Consider the following 15,378-nt stretch of genomic DNA (forward strand, 5'->3'; position numbering starts at 1 on the left):
TGAGATACATAAAGTAAGATCAAGCTTTACTGAATTTACCAATTTTTCATCGAAGGAATTCTTAAACTAAGTCCTGTTGATTTCTCAATTGAATGCTAAAGGGGAATTAATGATATTTCCCAACTCAAATGAAGGTTTGATGCGGAAGATTATTTCACTCCTTTCCCTCTTTTGGCTCTTGCTTTCAACCCAGGCCCTTTTGCAGGGCCGTCTTAGATGGAGCATACCGAGCCTTCCAGTCTTTATACACACAGGATCACTTCTTGCTCACTTGGTAATGAATAAATTACTTTCTGCTGCCTGACAGAAAGATGAATTGTTTAGCACTTATTATGCAGCTATCTACTTTCAGCCCTGATTACAGTTTAGTTCATATTTGATTCATAGAACTTGAAGTATTCATCATTGCACTCCCCCCCCTTCAAAAGGTCCCGGGACGTCTTCCTGTTGTGACAGACAAGAGCTTTCCCATTCCTCTCTGACGCTAGGGTCTAAGCAGTAAGCCACCCAGAGACACGTGTATAAACATGAGGAAGTTGGATGGATCACGTGCTTCACGATTCCCCGCCCACTACGGTTCACATACATAAATGCAATAATCGCCTTGATTTGCTAAATTAGGAAGTGGAAGTGGGCGACTTGCCATCTAATGCAGAAATGTGCAGCATCAACAGTGAGTGGGTCTTGCAAACAGCCCCGCCTTTAGAATTCATGAAATGATGTGTTGTTCTCCCTGGGTACTGTGTAGAGGGCGGCCGGGGCTGGAGAACAGAGGAGAGTTTTCTGTTATAATTGGGCTGAAGAGAAATCCTTCGCCATGGTGGCCTGGCAAAGGCTGCTGTCTGCCCCTCAGAGAGCATCGAGCCCAGCTGAGCCTCTGTGTGTCAGCCGGGCCTCAGAGCCACAGCGTCGCCTAGTATTAAGCATCGTTAGGAGATGATGCACATGATTACCTGACGTGAGGAGACTGCAGCCAGGTTCCTAGAAGCAGGTCTAATAACTGCTGTGGGCAGATGGCAGGTGGTGTGGCAGAGCCCTGGGTGCAGGGATGTTCGGCAGCTGGGGAAGGAATGAGAGGAGCCTTCTTTTTACTGCAGGTCTCCGTGCCCCTGAACCTCCACTATCATCTCGGGCAGAGATGGAGGCCTGTCTTGCTAGAAGGCAACTGTGTTCGAAGTAGAAAAGTAGAGTGGGAAAAGCATACTGGGCTTCTTGGAATGTTGTAACAAAATACCACAGACAGAGGACTGACCAACAGACATTTATTTCTCATGGTTCTGGGGGCTGGGAAGTCCAAGGTCAGGGAACCAGCATGGTCAGGTTTTTGGTGAAGCTTCTCTTCCTGGCTTGCAAATGCTTTCCTTCTTGCTGTGTCTTCACACGGAAGACAGTGAAAGAATTCTGGTCTCCTTCCCCTCCCCCTTGTCCTCCTTCTTCTTTCAGTTAAATGTATCGGGGTGACATTGGCTAATAAGACCATATAGAAAACATTTATTCACAAAGATATATGCACCTCTTCTTATTAAAAGGATACTAAGCTCCTCACGTGGGCCCCACTTGTCCAAACCTAATTGCCTCCCAAAGGCCTCACCTCCCAAAACCATCACGGTGGGGATGTAGGGCGTCAACACGTGCCTGTGGGGTGGGTGCCACAAACATCCAGTCCTAACACACACCACCGGCATGTCTCCAGAGCCCCGTGCCACCGCTCGCAGCTTTGCCTCTGTGTGGGTTGTTCCTCCCACTGGAAATACCTTTGTCTGTCTTGCCCTCTTGGCAAACCCATGTGATGCAGTGCGAGGGGTCCTCGAAACTCTCCCCAGCCTTACTAGATCCCAGGTGAAACACAGAGCCCCCAGTCTGTGCCCCACCCCAGCACTCTTCTTCCCTCCCCCCTCCAAGGCAAACAGCGCACAGGGGCCCCCTCCCACCCGGCGGGGACTGAGCAGGATTCCTTCCTCCCAGTCTCCAGGGCCAGCCCCTCCTGGCCGGCGGCAGCAGTCAGTGGAGACTTGCCGGATGAGTGAGTGCAGCAAGCACGGAGCTTACAGTCAGAAAAGTGGCTTCATGCCTTTACTCTGCCACTTACCAGTTTACTTCTCTCTCATGCTCACATGACCACTTTTCTAATCTGTTACGTTGAGGTAATCATAATTACTATTTTTCTGGGCTATTGGGAGAATTACATTAAACACCTAAAGGAGAGGAGCTTTGAAAATGGTAAAATATTATTTGATTCAAACCCTTTAGAAGGTTTTTAGGAATACATACAAATGTACACATATATACACATGTGTGGGTATTCTTTCATTCTACCTATGGATTTTGAAATCAGAGTTACTTTTGAAGTAGAACTCCCACCCCTTTCTAGCTATGTAATCTTTAGTGATTAATTTTTTCATTCGTAAAATAAAAAAATAAATACAGGATGTTGAGGAGGATAACAGAAAGCAGCGCAATAGCTTAGCGCAGGGCCTGAAGACTGTCCGGGCTCACCCTGCTGGCCCACGCATGGCCCAGGCAAGCCGCGCTGGCCCTGCGCCGCCCGTGGCCATACCACTCACCCTGGCGGCTGTGAATCCCACACAGTGTGGGCCCATCAGTTACCTTTTTTCTGGGTGTTGACCTCAGTACCCCAGCAAGTATACAGACTTCTAGAGAAGAGGTGCGCCTGCCTCGTCTAGTACAGGCTCTGCCCACGTGACCATTCTCCCTGTGATTATCGGCTGGATGGAGTGGAGCCTGGGAAGGAACGCAGGAACAGTGTGTCTCCGGTGTGGAGTGCTGGTGACGGTGCTGTCGGTGTTCCTCCTCACTGTGCTGCCCGGGCATAGCTCGTGCAAAGCTGGTCTGCTCTTCTCTTCTGCAGGCCTGAGCACCGATGTAGGACGGGGCCCAGCCCCCAACACTTCCTCTCTCTTCACAGTCCTCACTCCCCTTCGAATTTTTCTCACTCATCTACAGACAGTAAGTCTCCCTTTGTAACACAGAAACGTGCTCTCTCTGTAGCACTTTTGTGCTGGAACTCCAGGAAGTCTGGACGGTTGGTTCCGCTTTCATAAAATACCTCAAATCTAAAATACCTCAAATCTAAAATACCGTCTCATACAAAGTGGAGAAATTAAGAGCCCTGTTAAAAGAGGCATTCATGACAACAGGAAGGCAGACTTTACTCAAATCAGATGCACTTAGAAGAAACGTAAAGATACCCTTCCTTGTGCCCCTGAAACAGGCACAACACTGGTCTCTTCTCGCATAGCCCCACCTGAGCAGGGCCCCAGCACTTGGCCTCGGGTTCCTACTACCAGCCAGACAGAGCAGGGCTGGAGTCAGAGCACTGGGAGACCCCCGTTCCCTCACCCACCCTCTCACACTGCGGTGAGCGTACTTTGCAATCAATCCGAAAGCGGGAGGCATGGTTTGACAAAGGATTTTTTTCCTGGCTAGTGAATTGATTTCTTTCTATGAGGAGTCTTGCTAGGATATAAACATCCAATCCCATATGTTACAAATTACACTGACTACACTTTATTGAAAAGGGAAAGAAATACATGAGCAGAAATACAATTTTAGCTTTATGTGTCTATCTGTATGTGCATCAGATAACTTAGTATTTAACAATTTGTATGCAGAAAGTTCCGGAATATTTAACCCACCAACTGAACAACTGTTGTGAACTTGCAAGTAGACATTTGAAGGAGATTTATATGTTATGATTAAATTTATAGCTTTTTTATTTAAAATATTATCTGTTATAAAGGTGGTATAAACATTTATAGAAAATTTGAAATAGAAAAGGAGAAAAGTCATCTGTTACTTCACAACCTTAAAAAAAGCAATAACAGTTTGTTTATTTTCTTCCAAGCCCTGGGTGAATTTTATAGCATAGTGGCGAAGAGCACGCAGGCTGGGTTCAGGTCCAGGCTCTGTCTCTTACTAGCTGTATGAGTTAGGACGAGTTACCTAACCTCCCTGTACTTCTGCCCCGTCTCATACAAAGTGGAGAAATTAAGAGCCCTGTTAAAAGAGGCATTCATGACAACAGAAAGGCAGACTTTACTCAAGGGAGCCTACAGCAGTGGGGTTGGCAGTAGTGGGGACAGGTGGGTTCAACTCTGCCTATGGGGGAAAGTGAGAACCTACAGCCAAGGAGCAGGGTGGGGGTCAGGGGATGGGAAGAGGGAACATCATGGGTAAGGGAGGATTCTGCCTAAACTGACCTAACAGGGTTCCTGCTGAAGGCACATAAGGACAATTAAACATCATCTGGGAACTGGTGGAGAATGAGGAACTGGATCAAATATTGAGGATGATAAGATTTTTAGGGGTCTGGCTAAGGGTTGGACTCTACAAAGAAGGACAGAAGAGCCCCAGTTCGGGCCGACTTGAAAAGGGAGCTCAGAAAAGCCTGCCCGAGTTTGGTTCAGGAGGGACTCGCTGTGAGTTCCTGCCACAAAAAGTTAGTACACGTGAAGTATTAAAGTGGGCCACCAGTGTGTGCCAGCTCTTATTTTTAGTTCACGTAGTCATGTCATTCTATGTGTGCATTTTGTATCTTTTTCATTTAGTGTTTGATCATAGTTCTTTTCCATATTTGACGTCGGTTTTCATAACCATGACTTTCAATGGTTGCAGAACATTGCATCAGATTGCCGTTTAACCGTTCCTCTGTAATTGGACACTTGAGTTCCTTCCAGGTATTTTCTATTTTAAATGACACTGCCCTGACGGTCATAATGGTGGCTACCTTCCCATGGTCTGTGTTATTTCCTGAGAAGAGCCGTGCCAGAAGAGCCGTGCCAGAGCCAGAGGCTATAAACTTGCCATTGCTCATGATACACCACGCCAAAGGGCTTTTCAGAGGCCTTGAATCCGCTGGTATTTCCACCACAAAGAAGATGAGTGCTTCCACCCACCCTCACCAGAACTGAGCTCTATCATTTTTTAATGTAACGTTAAAAAAAAAAAAAAGGTTCATTCACAATAGTGATTTTCAGCATTTCCTAGGTGCCCGGGACCAGGTCTCACGCCAGGGATGCCCAGATGCAGACTGTTGATTTTGCCTGTGCCCTGGGGGAAACTGGGTACGGAACTAACAGTTACAGCCAGAGTGACCCGTGCTACAGGGTGTGGTGGGGAGGACCCTCACCTAACCGGGGAAGTCAAGGAAGGCTTCCCAGAAGGGGAAGGCTGGAGTTTAGTCTTGAATGAAGAATAGTGGCTAGCCAGGTGGAAGGCCCACGAAGGAGACGGCATGTGCGGAGGAGGTGTGAGAGGGCTGGCACACTGGCGAACTACGAGAGATTGGGTGCAGGCATGTTTGAAGGAGTGTTGGAAGGGGAGGCTGCGGTCAGGTCATGCTGAGAAGCCAGGTTCTCTAAAGTCACTTCTTTAAAGCTTGTTTGTTTTGATAATAAAAGCAGCTTCAGTAGAACCCAGGAGAGTGTCTGACTGCATACAGTCAGGTTTACCAACTAAATCACAGTATGAAGTGGTCAAGTAGTTCAGCCATATTGATGCTTCCTTACATAAAGTTAACTTGTAAACTACTAGTATTGCTGCTTCACTAGATCAGGTTAACCTGAACTGTGGCCCATGTGGCCGAGTAGTGAGCCAGGCAGAAATGATATTCAGTGTCTTCCCACCCCCCCCCACCCCATTTTGTTCTCCTCCTGCCCAGTTCCCAGCACGGGTCTGGGGACATGCCCTGCCTGGTTCCTCTCTAACCTCTCAGTATATGGAGAAGGATAGCTGGGACAAATTCTTTCACACTGAAATGCTAGTGGTTAGTTAAGAAGTCCAGTCTTACTGTCTTGTGTCCACGAGTCTTTTTTTTCTTAATCCCTTCCCCCTCTCACCCAGCCCCCAGCCGCCCACCCCCGACAGCTGTCAGTCTGTTCTCTGTATCCATGAGTCTGTCTCCAGCTTGTTCATTAGATTCCACATGTAAGTAAAATCATATGCTACTTGTCTTTGTCTGGCCGGATTATTTCACTTAGCAGAATGGTGATGGCCAGAGGGAAGGGGGGTTGCAGGGAAGTAGAAGAGGGTGAAAGGGGATAAGTGGTGATGGAAGGAGACTTGACCTGGGGTGGTGAACACACAGCACAATATACACAAGATGTGTCATAGACGTGTATGCCAGAAACCTATATAATTTTATTAACCAATGTCACCCCAGTCCTCACCTCTCCAGGAACATTTGGATTTTAAAAGAGGTGACTTCGAAATAGAATTCTTGCAACCCCAAAATCTCCAGTAGTGGAATTTTAGGCCAGAAGGTAGGCCAGTGAACGAGCTGTTCAAGGTTGGGGTGGGCAAGCAGCGCAAGTCCAGACTTTTCGTCCTCCTGCTGAGGGTCGATTCAGCCGCAGGTCGCCAGCCTTCAGTGTGCCTGCTAGACGGAGTGTGGGACCAGTGTGCCGGGCTGGAGTGCGCCTCGTGCCCAGCTGTCTCCAAAAGCGGGTCAGAATGAGGACAGTGGCCGGTGGCTGGGAGCAGGTGGGCTTCTGTGAAATGGCCACATTCCCGCAGTCTCAAGCGCACTTAATTTTTAGCCATTAGAACAAAATTCATATCTTTTTTCCACTTTCAGGTGCCCCCCCAAATGTCATCTAGAACAATACTTTTTTCTCACCTCAGGAAAACACTGTAATTCCCTTCCCCAAAGATTTCCTGGATCTTAAATACCAGCTCAAACATTTATGCATGAAAAATTAGAGGCCATGAATGATGCATGGGTTCTGGAAGGTCTGCTCATAAATCTCCGCCCCCCCGCCCCCGCCTTTGGGAAGTCTCAGGATGGCAGCCAAAGCCTCATTGCCAACCCCTATTTTCAAGCCACCTGAGGAGAAATGTTCTGTTTATTTCTGACTTGCCCGGCCTCTGCCTATTCAGCTCTCCCTCGTGGCAGATAAGTCTGCTATTATCTTGTCTGAGATATTGTTCTTTTACTTGACCAGATTATAGCACAATTGTTAGTTTGCTCTTTAATAATACTACATCACAGGAGATTTGTAAGGATTAATGAATAATGTTTGAAAAGCACTTTGAATTCATATGCACTCTTTCTGCAGAGGCTCTGGGGTGATTATTTCCTAGTGTTTATACTGTATCTTCCATGAAAGAAGTTTTAAATGCTTAGCAAACATTTGGATCCATTTCAATTAGATAATGAAGCTATTGACTGTTAGAGCTGAGGGGATCATCCAAATGATCTAGTCCCTCCTCCAGACTGAAGGAACACGGCCGAGGTCTTAGAGCTGAGTCCGCACACTCCGCAGCGCACCCTGCAGCTCACCGCTGCCCAGTGGTAGAACCGGTGCCCCAAATCTAGGTGCCCCGACACCTCATTCAGGCCTTCAAGTCACAGATTGACCTGTGCCCCTCTAAAATTTACGTGTTGCAGTTGAACCCCCCAGTACCTCAGAACGCGATCTGATATGGAAATAGGGCTGCTGCAGATACAACTAATGAAGACGAGGCCATTCTGGAGGATGCAGGCCCCTAATCTGATATGATTGTTTCCTTATAAAAGAGGGAAACTTGGACAGTGGCAAACAGAGAAGGTGAATACCATGCAGACATAGAGATGGCCACGTATAAACCAGGGAGAGAGACCTGGAAGGGGTGCTTCCCTCACAGCCCTCAGAAGGAACCAGCCCTGTTAACACCTGGATTTGGGGACTTCCAGCTTCCAGAATGGTGAGACAACACGTTTCTGCCCTTTAAGCCACCCAGTTGCTGGCACTTCTTTATGGCAGCCCTAGCAAAGAAACACAAAGTCTTTGTTACTTTTAATACTAATTATTGCCATTTAGCTCATTAAGAGATTGAGACAGGAGGAAAGAGAACCCTTTACCCAGGGCTGGAAAGCCGAGTAATACACCCAGGACCCCGGGCCCTTGTGCCCCCTCCCCCGGGGGCTGCTCTCGGGGATGCTGCTGCTGCTGCTGCTGCTGCTGCTGCTGCTGCTGCTGGGGTCCTTTGGAGGACTTGGACGGTGGGTGTGTAGGCACCTGATACAGCCCATAATGATATGCCAGTGCCCCAGGGGCTACTTCCGGGTAGGCCTCTGATGCTCTTCCTGTCACTGGAAGGCAGCAGCAGCCTGGGGACCCTAGCTGCAAGTTGCTGTGAATGAATTTAACTATGCATGAATGGAGATAGGTTCTAAAAGTCACCCTATTAATGAGACAGTAAGAGTTCAGAATCCATTCTCCTGGGATAAAGGCTCACCTTACCTCAGGGTAGGTTCCCAGGCCTGTCCACAAAGTCCGAGTAAGTTGTATTGTTCTGGAAGCTGCTTAGTAGCAGCACCGCCTCCTGTTGTGCAAGTCACAGCTACTGAAGAGGGCTCTTTCAATGGAGTCATCAGGCTGGCAGGCAAACTGTGAGGATTTTAAGGGAGGGAAGAGGCAAAGAATGCGTTACTCTCAGAACCTGTATACTCGAAAGTGGGGGGAGAGTGAAGAGAACTAGAACGTGAGTGTTCAGCACACCCAAGGAACAGTCTGGGGAGGGGTTTTTCTTCCATACCGGAAAAACCTGAGCACATTTGAAAACTGGGGAAGGAGCCAGCCCCATGCAATCACAAATGATCCCAGAGGAGGCCCAGAGATGTGAAGGCATTTGTCCAAGGCCAGACGACGCGTGTGTGGCCTAGTGGAGACTCCTGGCTGCCAACCCAGGGCTCTCTGCAGCGCAAAGATTATGCCAGCTTCAGTCCCTGGTTTCCAAACCATCACTCATGCTATCACCTACGTGGTATTATTATTAAGTCAGTTAGCTTTTGGGGGGAAAAAAAGTAAATATATTTGACCTCATCTAAAGCAATTACATCTGCAAAATTATGGGTTTGATGTGCTAGGTGTAAATTTTGTTTCTTAATACATATTCAAATAAATGCCTAACAGTTTTTAAAATGTTTTGTTTTTCAGTCATCTTGCACATCACTGGTGGTAACCACCCATCCCTTTCTTAGTTTGGGCAACTCTGCACTGAAATGTAGCAGGTGATGGGGAGAGGGGAACTAGGGGCAGGGGTAGCATCTGCAAATCTTAGAGGGGAAGGAGTGGGTGGGGCAGGAACACAATGGGAGGGGTTGGCTCTGGAGAGGGGCTGGGACCACCTCCCCCCACAGTGAGGGTTTGTGGGTTCAGGGAGGGAGCACCATTAAAGTGGAGGTGAAAGAAGATGACAGAGTTCATGCCTATTGACCTTGATTTTCTTCAACAAAGGAGTATAACAAACTGATGACAACTTGAACCGGGCACCGAGCCTTAGGTTTTAAATTAAAATTGTAATTTAGTCCCCTGAGACTCAACTTGGTTTGTCAAAGGGCAGAGGCAAGTTGTTTCAGAAAAAAAGGTTGGATGTTGAGCTTCAAATGTGGTTCTTAAAACTCTACTGTAATTGCTTCTGGATTGGATTCTGAGGTTGACCTTTGATCATAAACATTGGTTTCCTAAGATTAGGCCTTTCTGTGATTAAAAGCTTGTTCGATGGCTCTGAACTGGGTTGAATGTGGGTCAGAGACTAGGAGCAGCTTCTAAAGCGCTGGCCCAGCCCCTACTCGGCAGTTCACCACATCGACCCTGAGGAAGGAGAATGCTGGCTGTGCTGGAGCAGACTCGATTCCTCTCTTCCACTTGACCCCAACCCCCTACCTGTAGTTGCCTTTTAAGGGCAGTTTCCCCTGGCCCAACTGGTGTCAAGAGGGAAGAGTTATCACATGACTGTGGAAATGCTGTCTTTTCAACCAGGAACTAGCTAGACAACTTTTACAACCTCTTGATTGCTAGAAGGGAGGAGAGAGAATGGCAATAATCGTTGGCATGTTCTCTTAAAGAGGAATGATTTATGACACTTGTTAAAATGATAAGAAAGACTATATTTAAGACTATTGCAAGAGGGGAGAAAGATCAGGCTCAATTCTGAATACAAGGAGGACACATGGATGAGAGGATCAGTGAATGGAAAATTACCAAGAAGAAACTTCAAGGGTAAAGGATTTCTTCCTAACCGACTTAGCAGGATTCTTGCTAAAACTGGGCTAGGCAGGCCAAAGACAGTGTGGGGGCCAAGAGAGGCCTCCTTGAGAAGTGGACTCAGAGGAGCCTAACTAAAGTCAAGTTAGGTCAAGGAGAGTCTTTGTCAGTCCTGAGTAGTCAGTAGGTACCAGGCACTGGGCTACAGGGTCATATCCAAAAATTATCACTAAGATCAGTGTGATCCAGCAGTCTCACTTCTGGGTGTACAGCCAAAGGGTCTGAAATCGGGGTCACCAAAAACCATCTGCGCTCCCATGTTCCTTACAGCGTTGTTCCCTGCAGCCACGATATGGAAACAACCTAGATGTCCTTTGATGGATGAACTGAGAAAGAAAACGTGACATATATAGCTCATATAGAAATGTAATATATGTATATATGTATACGCATACATGTATGTATATATGTATATATATGCATATGTGTCACACACACACATATATGTAATATATGTATATCTCCAACCTTGAAAAGAGGGAAATCCTGCTGTCTGACTGCCAGTCTAGAGGGGAGAACCTTGAAGAGAAGGGACAAGCTGGGTGAGTCTGCGGGGAGAGGGACTGGAGAATGAGAGGGGAATGGAAGTAACCGTAATGAAATATTTCCTGGTGGCCTGACGTCATGCCAGGCACTTGAAATAAGTTAAAAAGTTTAAGAAATTTTTCAGCTTTTTTGAGATATAATTAACACACAACCTTGTGTGAGTTTCAGGGGTACGACCTGATGGATGACCTGATACTTACATGCTGCAGAGTGATCACTGCCATAGTATTAGCTCCCACCCCCATCAGTCACATAGGCACCACTTCCTTTTCTGTGGTGAGAACATTCAAGGTCTACTCTTTCAGCAGCGTTCAAATATATGTTACAGTATTACTGGCTACAGTTGCCTGTTGTACACGAGATCCCCAAACTTTCTGAATCTTATCCCTGGAAGTTTGCACCCTTTGAGCAGCATCTCCCCACTTCTCCCATGCCCTCCCACCCCGGCAACCAGCACTCCCTGTTTCCCCAAAATTATCTCTTTCAGACTCCATGTGGCAGTGATATCATACAGTGGTTTTCTTTTTTAGTCTGACCTATTTCTCTTAGTGTAAGGCCCTCGAGGTGCATCTATGTTATCCCCAATGGAAGGATTTTCTTCTTTCTCCTGGCCGAACAATGTTCTGTGATGTGTATATACCACATCTTCTTTACCCATGCATTTGTGGGTGAACACTTACATTGTTTGCATGCCCTGGTTACTGTGCAAAATGCTGCAATAAACATGAAAGTGCAGGTATCTTTTTGACATTCCATTTTCACTTTGAAATCAGATCGAATTTAATCATGATATGAGGATTATCTTCCCTGTTGGGCAAACCCAGCTCCTAAGAGGTCAGGTGACATGGAGCTGGCAAATGGCAGAGCTGGGGTCCCATGATACCAGCCACCCCTGGAGCCTACTGCAGGAGTTGCTGTTGGGGGAGGTTTTGAGGAAGCAGCTGGCCCTGGTCAGCAGGTATCTAAGCTGCTGGGGCCCAAGTAAAGCAGGGCACCGGTTTAGAGAAAGAACCACGGACAGGGCAGAAGGAAACGAACACCGCCCCAGCTCCTCTCCACTTTTCCTGCTTCCTGGCATCCCTGCTGAGTCTCCTGCAGCTTCGTCTGCCTGGGCTGGATCAGCACTGGTTGGACGGTGGAGTTAGGGAGCAAACAGTGGCTTCTGCCTCGTTGCCCATCAGTTCCTGTTCCTGTGCTATACAGAGCTCACCTTCACTCTGGCGGACTAGAAGTGAATCCATTTTTACTTAGCCAGAGGGAAAAGCAAGTCCCGCTGAATCTCACAAAGCTAAGTAACCAGGTTACCCCAGGCAGGATAGGAGTAAATCCATTTTGATCATCACATTTGGCTATATTCCAAGCCATTTTGCTTGGACAGTGCAAATTCATTTTCCGGTATAAAATGCTGTTTACTTGTTGTGAAAAAACTGAACTTCGGCCTACTATCTAGTGTTCAAAATCTCTGTTCAAGAAGAACAGGGTTTTATTTTCTTAATGGAGGACGTAGAGGTGTGTAAGGTGCTTGTGTACCAGTGTGATACATGCCCCAGCTGAAGCTTAAAGCCAGCTGATGTCCACAGCAGGGAAGAACAGTGTCTCAGCCAATGGCCCGTGTGTGCATTTACACCCATGTTTTCAAGCTAATTTTTTACAGGAAGGGCTTATTCTTTGAAAGGAAGTGTCAACATCTGAAAATATTAGCTAATTTGACTTCCTGAGGAGAAATGCAAAAGGGATTAAGTGTTTTATTATGTTAAATCTCAGATAAACCTGGACAATTAAAAACGGACAGGGAGCCAAAACTAATTAAAAGAAGAGAATGAGAAGTGCCAGGCATCTGGGATAAGTTTATTATTGCAGTTGAGCACTAAATTTAGCTCTAGGCTTCCTTTTGGCACCGGCATTCAAAAAATAATTTGGGTTAATAGAGTTATTTAGTTTCATTTACAGAAAGTAGCCGATGACCACAATCACGACAGAACACTTAAGGCTAAATAATGAGCTTGGGAGATGGAAATGTAAGTAGGACTAAAATTCATGGAGTTGCTCTCAGAGTTTCCCTTTCTGATGCAGCTCACGTCTGATACTGTACCTTCCCGTACTGCGACCACCCTTCGTGCGAGCGCGCACCGGGGGAGGGAGGGTCGTGCTCCCTAAGTTTTGTTTGTTTTGATTCTTTCCTCCCCAAACTGGTCTACAGTTGTTCAGAGGGAGAGGTGTAGTACAGAACTCTAACAATCCAAAGGCATTTGTGGAAGCGTCAAAGAAAACCAGCGCTGAATAGCAGTTACAGCAGTAAAAGCAGATTTTACTCAGGGACGCAATTGCAATAGCAGCAAAGAGAACTCAGTATACAACTGGGCTCAATTCCAAACGCGACAAGGAAAAATGGGGACTTATAGCCAAAAGCAGTGGGTGGATGGAAATTACTAAGAGAGTGGGGTAATTCTTGTTGCACTGACTTCACAGAGTTCTGGCTGAAGGCAGGTGAGGGTAATCACACACTACCTGGGGGACTGTGGGGGGATGAATCACTTGGCCGATAATGGGGATGGTGGATACTGGCTAAACCGACTTGACAGCATTCTTACTAAAATTGGCCTCTGCAGGCCCGACAAGGATGAGCACTGAAGGTCCAGGCCTAGAGGGCTTAGAGGAGCCTGACTACAGTTAGGGCAAGGAGAATCTTTGTCTGAAGACGGGAAGGAAGACAGAAAAACTGCCCGTTCCCAGACTCACCTCCTCATTCACATTAACATTTCTAGCTCTCAGTGAGAATACTGGGGCTCTCCCATTCCCATCCCCACCCCCGGTGTGAGCTAAACCACCTGGAGAAGCTGCCATCATGGACTCCCCCACAGCAGCACTGGCCCTCCAGGGTGTGGGGCCAGGGGAAAGAAAGAGCAGGTCCACAGGGCAGCGGCTGGAAAGAGAACGGCCACAAGGGAGCTCCCCTCTGGACCAGCGTGATTCCGCCCCAGTGGGTGTGGTGCTGGTTGAGCTCATGATATCTCTGGGAACCAGAGAGAAATTCTTCATGTTGGAAGTAGAATTCCTATGTTTGTCTTCAGTGCGGAATGCTGAAATATGGACTTAACTGCCATGACTGAGTGAGACGCAAAAAAGCAGAGTGAAATGAAGCTTATCGGGGACTTTACTGATCATCCAGATGAGGACTGAGAAAAACAAAAGCATAAAACTTGGGTCTAAAAGGAACATAGGATTTGAATGAAGGGAACACTACCGAGAGGGTGACTATAGAAGTGTCTTGTAAGCACAAAGCCATATCGAGCAGGTCATCAACATGGAAAGCAGGGGGCGGGGAAGGAGGAGGAAGCATGGGTTTTCTGTGCTGCTGTCCCATCCCCATGTCCCCCTTCTGCCACTCCCTGGCTATGTGATCTTGGGCAAGCTGACTTGCCTAGATCTGCTGCAGGCAGGAGGTACGGGCAGTAGTACTGTAAAGGACGAATCTATTTGTCTGTCTGCTGTTTATTTGTTTATTTCAATCTCCACCTTCCTCCTGGTAAGAGTTAAGATGGTTGGCATAACCATTTAATCAAGCTGCTCACAGCAAACAAACAAGCAGGAAAAAGCAGGACATTAACGCTCTACCTATTTCACATGGTTATAATGAGAAGTAAATGAAGCACTGTTTATGAGAATGTTTACTTTTGGGATGGGCACACAGTAGATACTCGGTAAATGTGTATTCAGTCTGAATATGTGCTCCCCCAGTCCAGGGAGGTGGAATGGTGTGGCTCCTGATCACAACGCCCCCAAGAGAGCTAGAGAAAGCCTCTTCTGCAGCAGCCTCCTTTCCCTGTGCCTGACACATGCCTGCACCTCCCACCCCTTCGAGGACTGTAACTTGGACGTGGTGCTCTTTGCTGCCTTTCTTCTCTGCAGCCCACCCATCCCTGGAGGTGAATCGTGTTTGGTCTCATGGGCAGCATTTTCCCACCTGCCCCTCTCCCATGCTCTGCCATTGTTACTGTCTCAGGTCACTTGAAGGAAACTTCTGTTCTTCCTTGGAAGCTGAAGCCTGAGAAATGGGCTCCAACAGGGGTCTGGGAGAACCAGTTAATGCTTCCAGACACCTCAAATAAATTTTTCAGTGGGGTCCTGGAGAAAGCACAGTGTCAGCAACTCCAGACTGATCTTGGTGTAAGTGAAATGTACTCAAATAACGAAATTCACAAGCAGACCTAGAGCGTGATTTTATCTAGTCATTTTTTAAATTATTGTTGAGAGGCAGAATCTAGTTACCGAGAAATGATTTGATGCCAGAGCCCAGGCCCTACCTGTAAAATGAGATACAGGGTAACATTTGCCCAATGACCTTTTCCTTCCACAGGACAATTAATAGATCTTATTCTTGTAGAGCTATGATCTTGTCAGTTTAAATCCCGCGTGCTGACCCAACTGGAGAGAAAGCTTTGTCTCCAGCAGACCAAGTGCTCTGGTCTGCCGCTGCCTGGAGTCGAGTTGGCTGGCTGGTGTGAGTGGAATTTTAGCTTTATCAGACCAGCAGCAGAGTGGAAATAATAAACATAGGATTTGAATGAAGGGAAAGCAGAGAGTAGAACTCATCTAAGAAAAATGAAACCCTTTAAATGAAAGTGCATCTTTCTCAATAATGGGAATTCTAATGTTGTTGGAGCCATCATTGTAATAGCTTTCTCCAAAGTCGGCAGTACATTAGGGCATCCCAGTCAAAGCAAAGGATGAGTGGCTCTGAACTATTTGTCCCCTGAGCCAGCAGCACGTCATCTGCCATCCA

General features: G+C 47.0%; 1 protein-coding gene across 1 annotated transcript in view; it reads left to right on the forward strand.

Annotated features, from left to right (window-relative positions):
- ALK (ALK receptor tyrosine kinase) overlaps positions 1-15,378 on the forward strand; it is a 630,248-nt gene that overhangs the window by 255,251 nt on the left and 359,619 nt on the right. The gene's annotated exons all lie outside the window — the stretch shown is intronic.

This window comes from Desmodus rotundus, chromosome 5 (assembly GCF_022682495.2).
Source record: "Desmodus rotundus isolate HL8 chromosome 5, HLdesRot8A.1, whole genome shotgun sequence".
Taxonomy (NCBI): Eukaryota; Metazoa; Chordata; class Mammalia; order Chiroptera; family Phyllostomidae; genus Desmodus; species Desmodus rotundus.